The following is a 13,866-nucleotide window of genomic DNA, read 5'->3' on the forward strand; positions in this document are numbered from 1 at the left end:
TGGCTAACAATTAAGACTATCTCGCAAAGGTTGCCTAACAGGGAGAGGGGACTCGAGCACTCAAATCATCTGTGACTAATTTGACTTATTTAACCTCATGACGAAGGCTGGCGTAGGTGTGTGTCTGTGGGTGAGATATTTCTCTTTCGGTTTAAAAAGAACGCCAAAATGGCAATATTTGTTTTCAACTCATTGACAAGTTCACACTAAGATGTGTCCTCTCCTTTCTTTCGTACTAAGCCTCAACCGTGAGGCACCCAAACACGATTTGGCTGAGCTTAAGTATATGTTTGTTTGAGTGCCTGCTAGCGTTGGTGTTGTTTTATATGCGTGGGTTCTTTCCTTTTTAATCAGAAATATTATGTATCTAAATCATGCCATAGGACTTATACCTTACTATTGTGAAATATGAGAGGCCTTTAGATCAAATAAGCCTCTTGGTTTCTCTACAGGATTCCTCGCCACATGCTAAAAGTTTCAGTTATATTATATTAATTTGTATCATATTATATCATAATAATGTATGTGTAATTCCTTTTACCTTCATTGATGTCTTACAATTAAAAAATGGCAGAACAAAAAAAAAAAAAAAAATTTTAAACAAGCAATAATGCCACAAAACAAGAGTCGACGGTCGAGAAAACGATGAAAAGTGATAATGTGACGGTGCAATGGCCAGTGGACGGGTATTATCTGCGCTTCCCCGTAAGAATTTCCCGTAAACGATTATGATAACAAGTTTTTATGATAAATATTTAATTTAGCTCGTGGATGAAAATCAAGTTGAACTCTTATATTTACACTCAGCGTCAAATTGACTCAATAGATCTTTGATATATTTAAAAAGATAGTTAGTACATATATCGATGCATTTCTGTGGTTCAGAAATTTTTTGTGCAGTGTCAGTTCTAAACGAGAGACATACAGTTATTTTAGAAGTAGGTTCTGCGACTTTATATCCTTTCTAGAATATTATGGGATGTGAAAATTATTCAGTTAGCTGAGCTTTACAAACATTACCATGAACTTTGTGTCTTGCAATTTGGTGTGAAATCATCCGTGTGATTTCACAATCAAGCCATCTCGCAGCACTAGTTCTATTGAATCACAAGTATGATTTCAAACGAAGATTGCACGATACGAAGTGCAATTACCACTGCCAAAATAAAGGAATATTTAAGTCAGTACAAAATGTTATTGATCCAGTACTGAGATTGTTTGTAATGTGATACAAGATTTCCCAAATGGCCTTTCTGTTTTTTGTTCTACTTCAATTTGATTGGTTACTTTAAACGAGTCTCCAAATCTGATTGGTTGTTTTGTTTTAGTGTGAATTTCTTAAAATATCACATTCGTACCTACAGAGTTTTGAAATTCTTTTAATGCACAAGTTATAGCCAGATGCCACGTAATTTCACAAAACATTTAAATTTGCCCGCTTCAATGGTTTCGAATGATTGATGATGTCGGGCGTCCTGTGTGATGCTAAGTATCATCTTTGAATAATCATAAATTGCTTCAATTTCTTCAACATTCCAGAGCCCCGTTGGTTTGTAATTTTTCATTTTCTCACACCTTCTCACTCTATGAAACATTATCGCCTCCTTATATCCTATATGTAACGAAGGAGCCAAACCTGTGATGATCATGACTTGGCAACAAAGGCAACAAAGGTTGTTGAACATGGTTGCTATGGTTTCTTTTCATTATGAAAGTTGTCCGCGTGTTATCGCGATTAGGTCTACATGATCAATCGATTAGATCGCAGCATTCGTCTTCTTCTGTTATCAAGTTACCCTTCTAAAGGTATTATTTGATAAGATATAGCAAAGAGAATTCGAGAACGAAAAGCAGCTCTTAGCTGAGCTTTGCCCGTTGATCGGAGTCAGGCTATGCACTAATGTTCTGTTTGTTGGCGTTCTTTCATCCGGGCCCTTATGCATGATGACGGGAATTAAAAGCAGAACTCACTGTTCTATTATTTAACCGAAGTTGTCGTTGGATGCCAATGTGGCGTATTTTCATAGAACTAAAAACTAGTTTGGAAAATAAAATCGTGTTACAAGAACTGACTTTCGTAATTTGGTATGGCGTTTGGATATATTTATGACTTTCTCCCCTACCTGAGGTTGTCCAAACGTCAGAGACTTTTATGTTATCGACAACATTCCTCTTAAGATTACTCTCCCTCGGACAATCAGACCACACTACAGATCAACAGTTACTCTTAGTTTCAAACCATATAAGATCCAAACCATTTAAGATAAGGCTTACCGTTCAAATAGAACCTGACTAATTGCGCTCCACAAAAGTAAGTTTTCTAGAACGTTTACGGCACCGCTCTTTGAGATAATTAAACTCACATAACACCCTTACAACAGAATACTGTTGTAGTGGGTCAGGAGTCAAGAGCAGGGAACTCAAGGACCTGTTGTAAAATCTGGCAGATTTTGGTATATTTAAAGAGATAATTTGCATTTGAATCAGCGCAGTTTTGCAATTTAGCAACTTCGTTCTGGAAATTTACGATCTTCCTGTTATCACACACCGTCGAGCGGAGGGAACTCAAGGAGAATTTTTTTGAAATAAAGAAACTAGTTCATTAGTTCGCATCCTAATGAAGACTTGCCTACTTCACTGCTCACTTAACTCAGGCAAATCAATTCATTTTTTCTTGAAAAAGTTTCAGGTTGCTTGATGATATACTCTCTCTAGTATGCAATTACACTGACATAGTCAGCCTTTTTACCATCCCATCAAACACTGATAAGTGTGTTCAAGTTCTTACTGTCGCTCGTTCAACTTCAAGAGAAAAATAAGCAATTAATGGATGAGGTTGAGCATGATATCATGAATTATCAATGCCGAGGTCTGAAGCTTCGGTAGATAACACAAACACGAGGTTTATAATTCATTGATAATATTAATGTTTTGTTATGCATTTTTTAACCAACCTGCAAAAAGAGGCATTACTCCGACGACTTTGAACTCGACATGATATCATGTCAAAAGGAGATAAGTTTTTAAGGAAATTGTGGTGCTGCGTCAGTGGATGAGTATAACAGGGTAATTAAAGTGCCCATGACACAATTTTTTTTTTTGCGTAAACATCTAGCAAAAATGTAAAAGCAAATTCCGATAGAAGAAAAAATTCAAAAAAACTGAAAACTCGGTTTTTTCGGGCCCTAAAGTGCTCTTATTTTGTCCTTCAAGTGTCCTGAGGACTGGTAACGAATTAGCGGCTGATGATGTAGAAACTGTGAAAACTCTCAGTTGACACTTACAAATCTCTCACAACTCTGTGTACCACCTTCAGCAAGCTCTACGGAGAGTTGTGATACATCGTACTCAAGTAGTAGAGAGGAAATGGAAGTTGCGAGTACGGTTCAGTCCCTATGAAGGAGAACAGCGTGCATCAAACGAAGATTTCGACGATGACTGACAAAGACGGTTTCTCGCCTGCGGTGTTCAGGTCAAGATTACAGCAAAAAATTCCCGTTACTGAATGTTTAACTTGTTGCGTTTGTGTTTTGTCTTCTATGGCGAAATCTATCATAAGAATGAATAGCTGTGTTCGTTTCTGTTGCCATAAAATTTTATTCCTTCGCACTATGTGCGGCGAAGGTTCCTCTCGGGCAGTGCTCTAGAGTTTTGCTGCTGTGGAGAAATTCCCTTAGTAAACTAAAAGCTAAAGTTTGGCGAAAGAATCGGCTGTGTCACGAGGCACGATGATTTTCCACCGAGAAGTCACCTGACAGTTTCACTGCCACTTGCTCCTTTCCTCAGAGATTGCAAAGACGGAGGCTATCGTCGCGATCGTAGATCATTGGTAATGGTGACGACCTCTATACGTCTATTCTCCAAAAGATCATAGAACCTATCAAAACGGTCGTATCATTTACTTTATAAATTGTGAAAAATGATAACGTGCGTGTGCACTGACGATAAACTACTCTTTATAGTACATCTTTTTGTTAACACCGCGGAAAAAGTCATAAAATAACTCATTCACGGGCCACCTGAGCGCTCATCAAAAAAGAAGTATCAAAGATACTAGAATAACCCTCGGCTGCACCTCAACAAACTCTTAATCACCTTTAGTGCTTTTAAAATTTTTCCCATGAATGCACAGCTGACGCACGAAACAACTGTTAGGAGAATAAGAATCAATTTAGCTTCTTCAACTTGGCCTTTTTAACCCGCTCACAGGCCATTTCTCCAGTCTACCTCAGATTATTAACACCTCGGATTATTTTGGCACTTTAAACTCAATTTTGTAGACACTGTAGTCTAAATTAGAGTTTATGCGTCGTTCAATTCGAAGCTTTGGCATCCTCTCTTGGGTAAATCTCCGGGCAAAGGATTGGTTTGTTCAAATTCACGCCCAGTTTTTTTGGTAAAAAGCAAAATTCTACATTTCATAACCAAGCCTTCAACCCCTTGACCTTGTGGACTTTCTCTTCTAAGCCACTACCGCGCGAAAGTAAACTATTTAACTTTAAAACTTTCATATTCAAAGATATAACATTTGCATTCCTCTGGAAAGACTTGATACTTCCGGTTCAAATTCCTCACCTCACCCAGGCAAGAATCAAATTCTCTCTCCCTCCCCCCCCCCCCTTCAAGTAAGGACGAGTGAAAGGGTTAATAGTTGAATAATGAGCTTGATATCTCTTGTGGGAAACTTTGATGACTGCGAAGAGTGAATCACCTATCACGTTTGGAAATCACGAGCGAATAATCTTATCGATTCATATTTAATCTACCAGTCGTCCAAATTTCACAAAACAGGCTTACACTTTTATTTCATTTTGTTTCTAAACGCACACTGATAGGTTACTGACTACTTAATGCCGAATAGAGGGCGAGTAGCGTGGCCAATCAGATTGTTACGTTTTGATAAAATTTGAGCTGCACAACCCCATTTAGTTTCTAATGTTTGACAGTAACAACGTTTGCTATTTCTGACTCTATCAGCAACTTTTTCTCTCTGTAGTTACTTTTATATCTGGTCCTCTTGAGTTATCCTTCCTCAGCACTCGAATAAGAGAAAAATGACTCAGTCTCTAATTGTGTTCAGCACGTTGTCAAAACCCCATTTTTTTTTAACTCTCTGAGTCTATTTCGGTGTTTAACTCCCTCATTACATTTTGCGTGCTTCAATTAACAGATGAACACAAAACGCTTCACTCAATCCAGTAATCTTTTATTTCCCACTTTAAGTCTAACCACTGAAAGCTCGTCAGAAATACTAATGCGGATTTTTTTGAAAAATAGGCTGACAATCCACATAACATTTTAGAAAACTACGCCCCTTATCACAATTATTAACAGTTTGATGATTCTCTCCTTCTCCCCTGGTTTGGGAAATGCAATAACTCACTAATTTCCTAGGTGAATGAGTTCTTCGTGACAAAACTCGAGCAGACGAAGATTAACACTCTATCGCTAAGGCTCATGTATAAGATGATTGTTTGCATGTCTTACTTATAGTCTAGACCATTGTAATACGGTGCCTTCAGTATAAAGCAGCATGGACAACTGGCAGATTCTTCCATTCTCTTACTTTTCAATGTCTACAATTTCATGTAACTGCTTCTAAGACACTGATAAGCATTACCCTTTGTTACAATATGTACGTGATTACATGCGCCATCAATGTCTAACTAGACTGAGATCGAGTTACATCTGTATTGTCTTACAACGCTGTATGCTACTGAATGGTTAATAAAAACGGATCTTGAAACATGGTGGCAGCGGTGGGATAACGAATCCTCCGCCTACCACTTACGGAGTCGAAAACAGTTGAAATCATCTTGGTGTAGTAATGTCCGACTCAGAAACGGCGCCTGAAGCGCCACCACCTGGCTCTTCGCAACAGACCCTAACACAACTGGGAGTTGTGCAACACTCGCCTTTTGGCGCGATGGCCGGGATAATGCCTCCTGGAAAACTAGTTACGACTGGGAATGTGGCGGACAACTGGAAAGTATGGAAACAAATGTGGGGCAACTACATGGTCATTGCTCAACTCGAGCTGAAACCGCCGGCGTACAAAGTCGCATTGTTTCTACACTGTATCGGTATTGATGCGTTAAAGATTTTTAACGGCTTCCAATTCGACACTCCAGACGATAGACATGATCTGGCAAAGATAATACAAAAGTTCGACGAATTCACCATCGGCGAACTGAACGAAACCTTTGAAAGGTACACTTTCAACTCCAGAACTCAACAGGAAAACGAAAGCATTGATGCTTATGTCACCGCCCTTCGCACACTAGCGAAAACATGCAATTTTTGTGACTGCATGCGTGATTCGATCATTCGCGACAGGATCGTCCTGGGCATTCAAGATCACCGCACTCGCAAACGGCTTCTACAAGAACGGAGTCTCACCCTGGCGAAGTGTATCGATCTTTGCAAGAGTTCTGAGGCAACAAATTTGCAATTGAAGACGATCTCGGGCGCCCAGAACGAAGATGTTCACGCTGTGAAAGATAAACACCCGCCTTCCAGCCGCCGTGATGACAAGTCTAGGAAAAGCCGCGCGGGGAAGACGAAGACCTGTAAATTTTGTGGCAAAGCACATCCTTTCGAAAAAGGAAAGTGTCCAGCGTGGGGCGCGAAATGTACGAAGTGCGGTGGCAGAAATCACTTCGCAACAACCTACACTACTCCGACCAGAAAAGTGTACAACTTGAGAGATGAATCCTCCGATGACAGCGACATGGAGTACATTACAAGCATTGTTGCACGACCGGACATGATACACGCTGTTACACAAGAACATGATTACCCAAGAGTAATCTACACTGAGATGCTTGTGGGCAAGGCAGAAGTGAAATTTCAAGTAGACAGCGGCGCCTCGGTGAATGTCATTTCCGCCGATCTTGTGGCTGATAAGAAGCTTGAGCCCACCACAAAGACACTACAAATGTGGAACGACACAACACTAAAGCCACTGGGTTCCTGTCGATTAATTCTCCACAATCCAAAGAATAAGAAGAAATTCTCGGTGGAATTCCTTGTTGTTGATAGACAACTGACCCCACTCATTGGAGCAAAGGCAGCTCAACAGATGGGCCTAATTACTGTCAACACTCAAAACTTCACGATCGCAAAACCACCTGAACGATCAAGGGCAAAGGTTAAGAGCGTGCAGACGGCTGACGAAATAGTAGCGGCCTACCCAGAGGTGTTCCAAAGAGAGCTGGGAGCACTACCAGGAACAGTTCACCTTGAAGTCGAACAAGGCGCAACTCCCGTCGTCGCACCTCCACGCCGTGTCCCAACGTCACTCAAAGAGAAACTGAGGAAAGAACTGGATCGACTACAGCAATTGGAGGTCATAGCTCCAATCGATGAACCCACCCCATGGGTTAGCAGTCTTGCCGTGGCTGTGAAGAAATCTGGAGCGCTGAGAATCTGTATCGACCCCAGGCCACTTAACACCGCCCTGAAGAGAGAAAGATATCAACTTCCTGTACTTGAGGACATACTCCCGGAGCTCTCAAAAGCAAAAGTATTCTCGACAGTTGACCTCAAGTCGGGATACTGGCACTGTGTCCTTGCCCCTGAGTCCAGCGTACTCACGACCTTCGCAACACCCTACGGAAGGTACAGATGGATTCGTTTGCCCTTCGGTCTCTCCGCCTCGTCCGAGATTTTCCAGAAGCACTTAACTCACGCACTGGAAAGCTTACCTGGTATTCTGTGCATCGCGGACGACATCCTCATTTATGGCACTGGAGAGACCGACGAAGAAGCCACTGCAAACCACGACAGGAGTCTCCGAGATCTCCTACAAAGGTGCAAGAACCGCGGCATTGTCCTTAACCCAGACAAGATGAAGCTGAGGATGAGCGAGGTAAATTTCATGGGGCATCTCCTGACGAACAAGGGCCTGAAGCCTGATCCCGCCAAAGTAGAGGCGATCACAAAATTGCCGAAGCCACAAGATGTGGAGGGCGTTCAGCGCCTCAACGGATTTGTCAATTATCTAGCCAAGTTCCTTCCGAAACTGTCTGAAGTCATGGAACCGATTCGTCGCCTGACTCGAAAGGACGCTCCATGGAACTGGTCTTCGGAACAAGACCAGGCGTTTGAAAACGTGCAGAGGCTAGTAACAGAAGCGCCTGTTCTACGTTACTACGACCCTTCCCTAGACCTCACCATACAGTGTGATGCGAGCCAGAGTGGCCTTGGTGCAGCATTACTTCAGAACGGCAAGCCTATAGAGTACGCGAGTCGCTCCCTTACCGACACAGAAACCCGGTATGCTCAAATAGAGAAAGAGATGCTGGCGATTGTCTTCTCTCTTGAGCGTTTCAACCAGTATACATTTGGTCGACATGTACACATCGAAAGTGATCACAAGCCACTGGAGATGAGTCTACAGAAACCACTCGCTCGAGCGCCTCGACGCCTCCAGATAATGATGATGAGGTTACAGAAATACGATTTCACCGTGCACTATGAGCGTGGCGAGAACATGCATTTGGCTGACATGCTGTCAAGGGCTTACCTGCCCTACAACGGAAAAGAAGTAGATGACTTCGAATCAGTCAACATGGTCCGTTATCTACCCATATCTGACCAACGTTTAGACGAAATAAGAGCAGAGACTCGGAAGGACCAGTGTCTGCGAGAGCTGTCAGATACTATTCTCGTAGGATGGCCTGAGAAGAAGGAGCATGCTCCAGCACTGATACACCCTTACTTCAGTATGCGTGACGAACTGACCGTACAAGATGGGCTGATTTTCAAAGGAAATTCCGTTGTGATACCAAAGAGCCTTCGCGCAGATATGAAGCTGAAGATTCACTCGTCCCACCTTGGAATAGAGGCGTGTCTGAGGCGTGCCCGTGAATGTATCTACTGGCCAGGCATGTCTGCGGAAATGAAGCACCACATCTCCGCCTGTGAAATATGTAGAGAACTCGACAGCACCACGCACCCAAAGGAGACACTAATGTCCCACGAGGTCCCATCCCGTCCTTGGGAGAAGATCGCCACAGACATCTTTACTCTTGATGGCAAAGACTACCTGGTCACCATCGACTACTATAGCAATTTCTGGGAGATGGACAGGTTGCCGAACACTAAAGCCAGCACCACCATTCTGAAGCTAAAGAGTCACTTTGCTCGCTACGGTATACCTGATCAAGTGATCAGTGACAATGGGCCACAGTTTACAAGTGACGATTTCGCTGAATTCTCCAGAAAATGGGATTTTGAGCACCTTACCAGTAGCCCTGGAAATAGCAAAGCCAATGGCAAGGCTGAGTCTGGGGTGAAGACAGTCAAGCGCATTCTGAAGAAATCAATCAGGGCTGGAACCGACCCATACCTCGCCGTACTCGACTATAGAAACACGCCGACACAAGGGACGACGACCAGCCCAGCACAACGCCTGATGAGCCGAAGGACCAAAACACTCCTTCCTACCACTCAAAGCCTACTACTACCCAGGACCATAAACCTGGAAGTGGAACAGAAAGAGCTGCGACAGCGCCAGCAGGCCCAAGCCAAGTACTACAACCGGTCCGCAAAGGATTTACCCAGTTTGTCTGAAGGCGATGTTGTTAGAATGAAGCCATTCAAACTTGGAGATAAGTCTTGGCGCAAGGCCAAAGTCACTGCAAGACTCGACGAGCGATCATACACCGTTGAGACGGACAACGGAGCAGTCTACCGCAGAAACCGACAGCACCTGCGGAAAACGTCTGAACCACCAGTTGAACCCATCATCACAGCGCCAGAACCGGATATGGCCAGCGCAGATGAACAGGCGACCACAACCGCAGCGTCTACCCCTGACCAGAGCAATGCTCCTCACGAGCCACACCCTGAAGAGGTGACTGTCCCGGAACAATGTCGGAGGTCAGAGCGTGTCAGGAGGAGCCCAGCATACCTCAAGGACTATATCCGTGACTAGACTCGTGACTTTAAATCCTTCTTCGCGGTTATCATAGGGTTCAGTGTTCTCGTTTACCGATCCTCTCATGTCGAACTCACCAGCTGATAGATTTTGTCCTATGGCATTGATTCTGAACTGAACTGACATTGACTTTTTTATTGGTTAATTTTCTTTTTTTTTCTTTCTTTCTTTTTCTCTTTTTCCAAGCTATTCTTCACAAAAAAAAAAAAAAAAAAAAAAAGGGAGGATGTTACAATATGTACGTGATTACATGCGCCATCAATGTCTAACTAGACTGAGATCGAGTTACATCTGTATTGTCTTACAACGCTGTATGCTACTGAATGGTTAATAAAAACGGATCTTGAAACACCCTTGAAAAAAATGTTCATAAAATTTGCTTCTGTACCATCTTTGAATATGGAAGCAATCTTAGTAATGAACACTACTTTAGCAGCAGTGAATTTTTTTTTTCAGGCCTTTTTTTCACCACTACTTAGGTAGTGTTCATTACTGCAAAAATTGCTTCCACATTCCTTTCTTGACCCGCAGTTCACGTAATTTTATAATTTTCAAATATTTACAGTAATTTATTCACCACTTTACGAGTTCATTTGGAACCAACATAATGACCACCTCCTAGTTGGCTTGTTGGCTCGGTTGGTAAGATACTAATTAGCAATATCCTTGAAAACAATGATCATTAAAATTTGCATCATCTAATAGCGCTTTCTTATGGTTTAATATGTCACTTGCTTCTCCCGGGCCATCAGAAGATCTAGAAGCACGCATTTTTGCAGAAGCATCTTTCTATAGGAAGCAAATGACACCAGGACAATTTCCGGCAAATTAATTTCCAGTCGGAATGAAAACACCTGCTAGGAGTAAAAATAAAAAAAATTAAAATAACACTTAAAATAACGACGTAGCCTCTTTCCTCATCATCTAGCATCTAACAACTATCTGTTATTACGTTCATCAGGTTATCAGTCTATCATTTCGTTTCCTTAATCATCTATTCAATTGATCATTTGTTCATGATCCGTCACAACTAATCGCCTATTGTGACAGTTAACCAAGAAATTATAACCCATTGCAGTAAACCCATAACTATGTCACGAAAGCAATGGAAAGTAGTTTGTCTTGGTCCCTTCTTGGTCACTATTCTTCTACTTACACCTTGCAACTTTTTTTTTCTCTGAAAAAAATTGTAAAGGAGTATTACCTCATGATAAACTGATCAACTCGACGCTTCAACACATCAAAAACTTAAATCACCGGGGACCGGGGTTGCCCAGGGGAGGGGGGGATGTTGGGGGAATGTTGAAGCTTGGAATTGATCGACTTATAAATCGCAAGGAAGTGTGGTCTCTTATTAATTAAAAGTCGAACTACTGTCCCGTTCATTTACCATCAAAAATGTCATGTTTAATGGTAAACGAATGTTATTTTATGGTGTTAGGGTTAACACATGGCCAAACAACCTTAAAATGAACCAAATTAACAGTGGATATCACAGCACATTTATCTTTGTTCATATGTACTTACGACTTCGGAATTTGCCGCACTTCTTGAGCTCCTCTTGTAACCTCTAGCATTCTGACTCAGAGCTTTTCTCTTTTCTGTTGAGCTCCTCTATTTGATTCAACAGGTCAAAAATTTGAATCTTTAGCTGATCCAGCTCCTCTGGATCTGTTTGAACTTGTAACTTCAATTTCAGTTCCCCCTCCTTGGCTTTTAGTCCTTCAATCTGTTTCCTCATCATTTTCTTTTCTTCCACAAGATCTTTGATTATCTCATCCTTTGTTTTTGTGCCTATCCTTTTCTGCTCGTCGTCTGCGCTCATGTCCTCGAGTTGGCTAATTTTGTTTTTTAATGTGTCTCTTTCTGCTTTTAAATCCTTGAGTTCCTTCTCCAACTTAGAACATCGCAAACATTTATTCGTTTCTAAATAAACAATCTTCAGATTAGAATAATTCAATTGATATTAACATAACGTCAATGAGAGCTTATGTAAAAAAATTTTAGTGAAGTAGCGATCGGACAACAGCCTTGCATGAAGGAAAAAAGACAAACTAGAGCTACAAGAAAAGACGATCAAACAAATTAATTAATATTGAACAAAATGAGACCACTCACTAGTACTATAAGAGGTTAAAAATTTGGAAAAAACAAAGAAAGATGAAACATTTGACATCCCCAGTCCCTAACGGTAGTATCTTTTCTAAACCGACTGATAAGTATCTACACACTCGGTATACTTTGCTACCGAATGTCGTGCTTCATCTTTTATAAAATGAAGTAAGAAACAAATCTTGTTACCACAGCATCACTTGGTGATTCATGAATCGTCCAATTTTAGTTGACTCGACTTCAGTTGAACAAGCCGAATTGTATGTTTTCGTCTTTCCTTCTTTTCTCCTCTTCATTCCTTGTTTTCCTATCGTCTTCCTGCTTAAGCTCTACCTGGATAATTTTTGTTTTTAATGTTTCTTTCTCTGTGTTCGTATCACTTAGTTTCTTTTCCAAACCAGAACAACGCAAAAAATATTCGGCTTTCTGTATATAAAGAATCTCCAGATTATCATCTTTAAAATTGCTCATTTTAAATCGTTATGATACCAATGAGGACCTGGCTGAAAAACCTTGAAATATTCGTTTTTCTCCGAAAACCCCATCAAAAGAAAATTCTTACCGAATCAAAGAGATAGCACAAGGCTATTAGCGATATAAATGGGCTAATATTCAGCCCAACGTTTACCAAAACTTCAAAAAACATGCAGTCTGACTTCTTCAGAAAAGACAACAACTAAAAGAACTTAGCTAATGAAAATCATGATATGCTGTACAACAATTGACTGAACTTAGCAAAAAAAAACAATTACTATCAAAATAGTAATATCAAAATATTCGGCAAGAACTAGACATCATGTCACAATTTGTATGCAAAATCTCACAGTGGTGGTAATGAGGTTTCTTAACCGATTTATTAATATATTCATTTGATATGATTTGGACAGGTAATCAAATGATTTCGAGCGCAATTTGGAATAGATAAGCGCGAGTAAATTTTTTCAACGACCAAAATTGTGGTCTTTGAAAAAATTAACAAGTGCTAAGTTATTTCAAATTGCACAAGAAAAATCAAGTGATTACGTATTAATAATATTCATGAGAAAATACGAGATAGCCTATCATAATTATGCAGAAGCAAAGCGCGCACATCAAGTGCAAAAATAATTTATTCAAACCTGCAAGTGACACTGTGCGTTCGGTCAAAGCAACCGCGTACGATCAAAACAATAATGTACAATGATGTTTTTACATCTTTAAGGCGCAAAAAAGTTCAGATTCCAGCTAAACAGTACAAGGAATTGTTTAGTCTGTGCTCGAATCACTTTCGATGAAATGGAATCGTCGTTTGCGAGGTTTAACCATGTTTGTTTTTAGTTTTGGTGGTATAGAATTGCTCGAGTAAAGTGATAAGCTGGGTCGGCTCGTAATTTTCTATTTCCTTGGCAGTTCACCTCTCTAAACACCACTTTTTCTAAACCGACAACCTAAAAGCAGTGCTTTCTACAGTGTTTTCGTTGTTAGATCCGTTTTTCAATTGTTGTATTGTTGTTGCGGTGGCGAAAGAAAACCTACCTAAAACGCCGATCATTGTTTCGCTCGTAAATTTTCGGCATATCTAAATGTTGCGACATCCAAGGCTCGCATTTGATTGGCTATCTGTGAGTTTCCTTGGTTATTGACCAATCTGAATGTCTGGTTTGTTACTTCTTTGTACCGAATTAACCCTCTTCTGCATAGGTGTTCAGTTTTTCATTACGAAAGTAAATAGAACTGAATAAACCTGGTATTGAGAGATTACCTTTACAAGAGGAGATTACGTACCAAGCAGTTTATCGATGACGTCTCTCCTTTCAATCTTTACAAGAGCA

The 13,866-nt window shown here is 40.9% G+C and overlaps 1 protein-coding gene across 5 annotated transcripts in view; it reads right to left on the bottom strand.

The window, feature by feature from the left end:
- Positions 1-13,866, bottom strand: part of LOC149040334 (uncharacterized) — a 59,729-nt gene that overhangs the window by 40,313 nt on the left and 5,550 nt on the right. The window contains exon 1 of one of the 5 annotated variants that reach the window (XM_089182163.1): positions 2,275-2,370. The exons of 2 other annotated variants lie outside the window; for them this stretch is intronic. The gene's annotated coding sequence lies outside the window, so the exon portion shown is untranslated. 2 more of the 5 variants (XM_089182162.1, XM_089182164.1) reach the window with 2 other exon arrangements.

This window comes from Pocillopora damicornis, chromosome 9, assembly GCF_964200805.1.
Source record: "Pocillopora damicornis chromosome 9, jaPocDami1.2, whole genome shotgun sequence".
Taxonomy (NCBI): Eukaryota; Metazoa; Cnidaria; class Anthozoa; order Scleractinia; family Pocilloporidae; genus Pocillopora; species Pocillopora damicornis.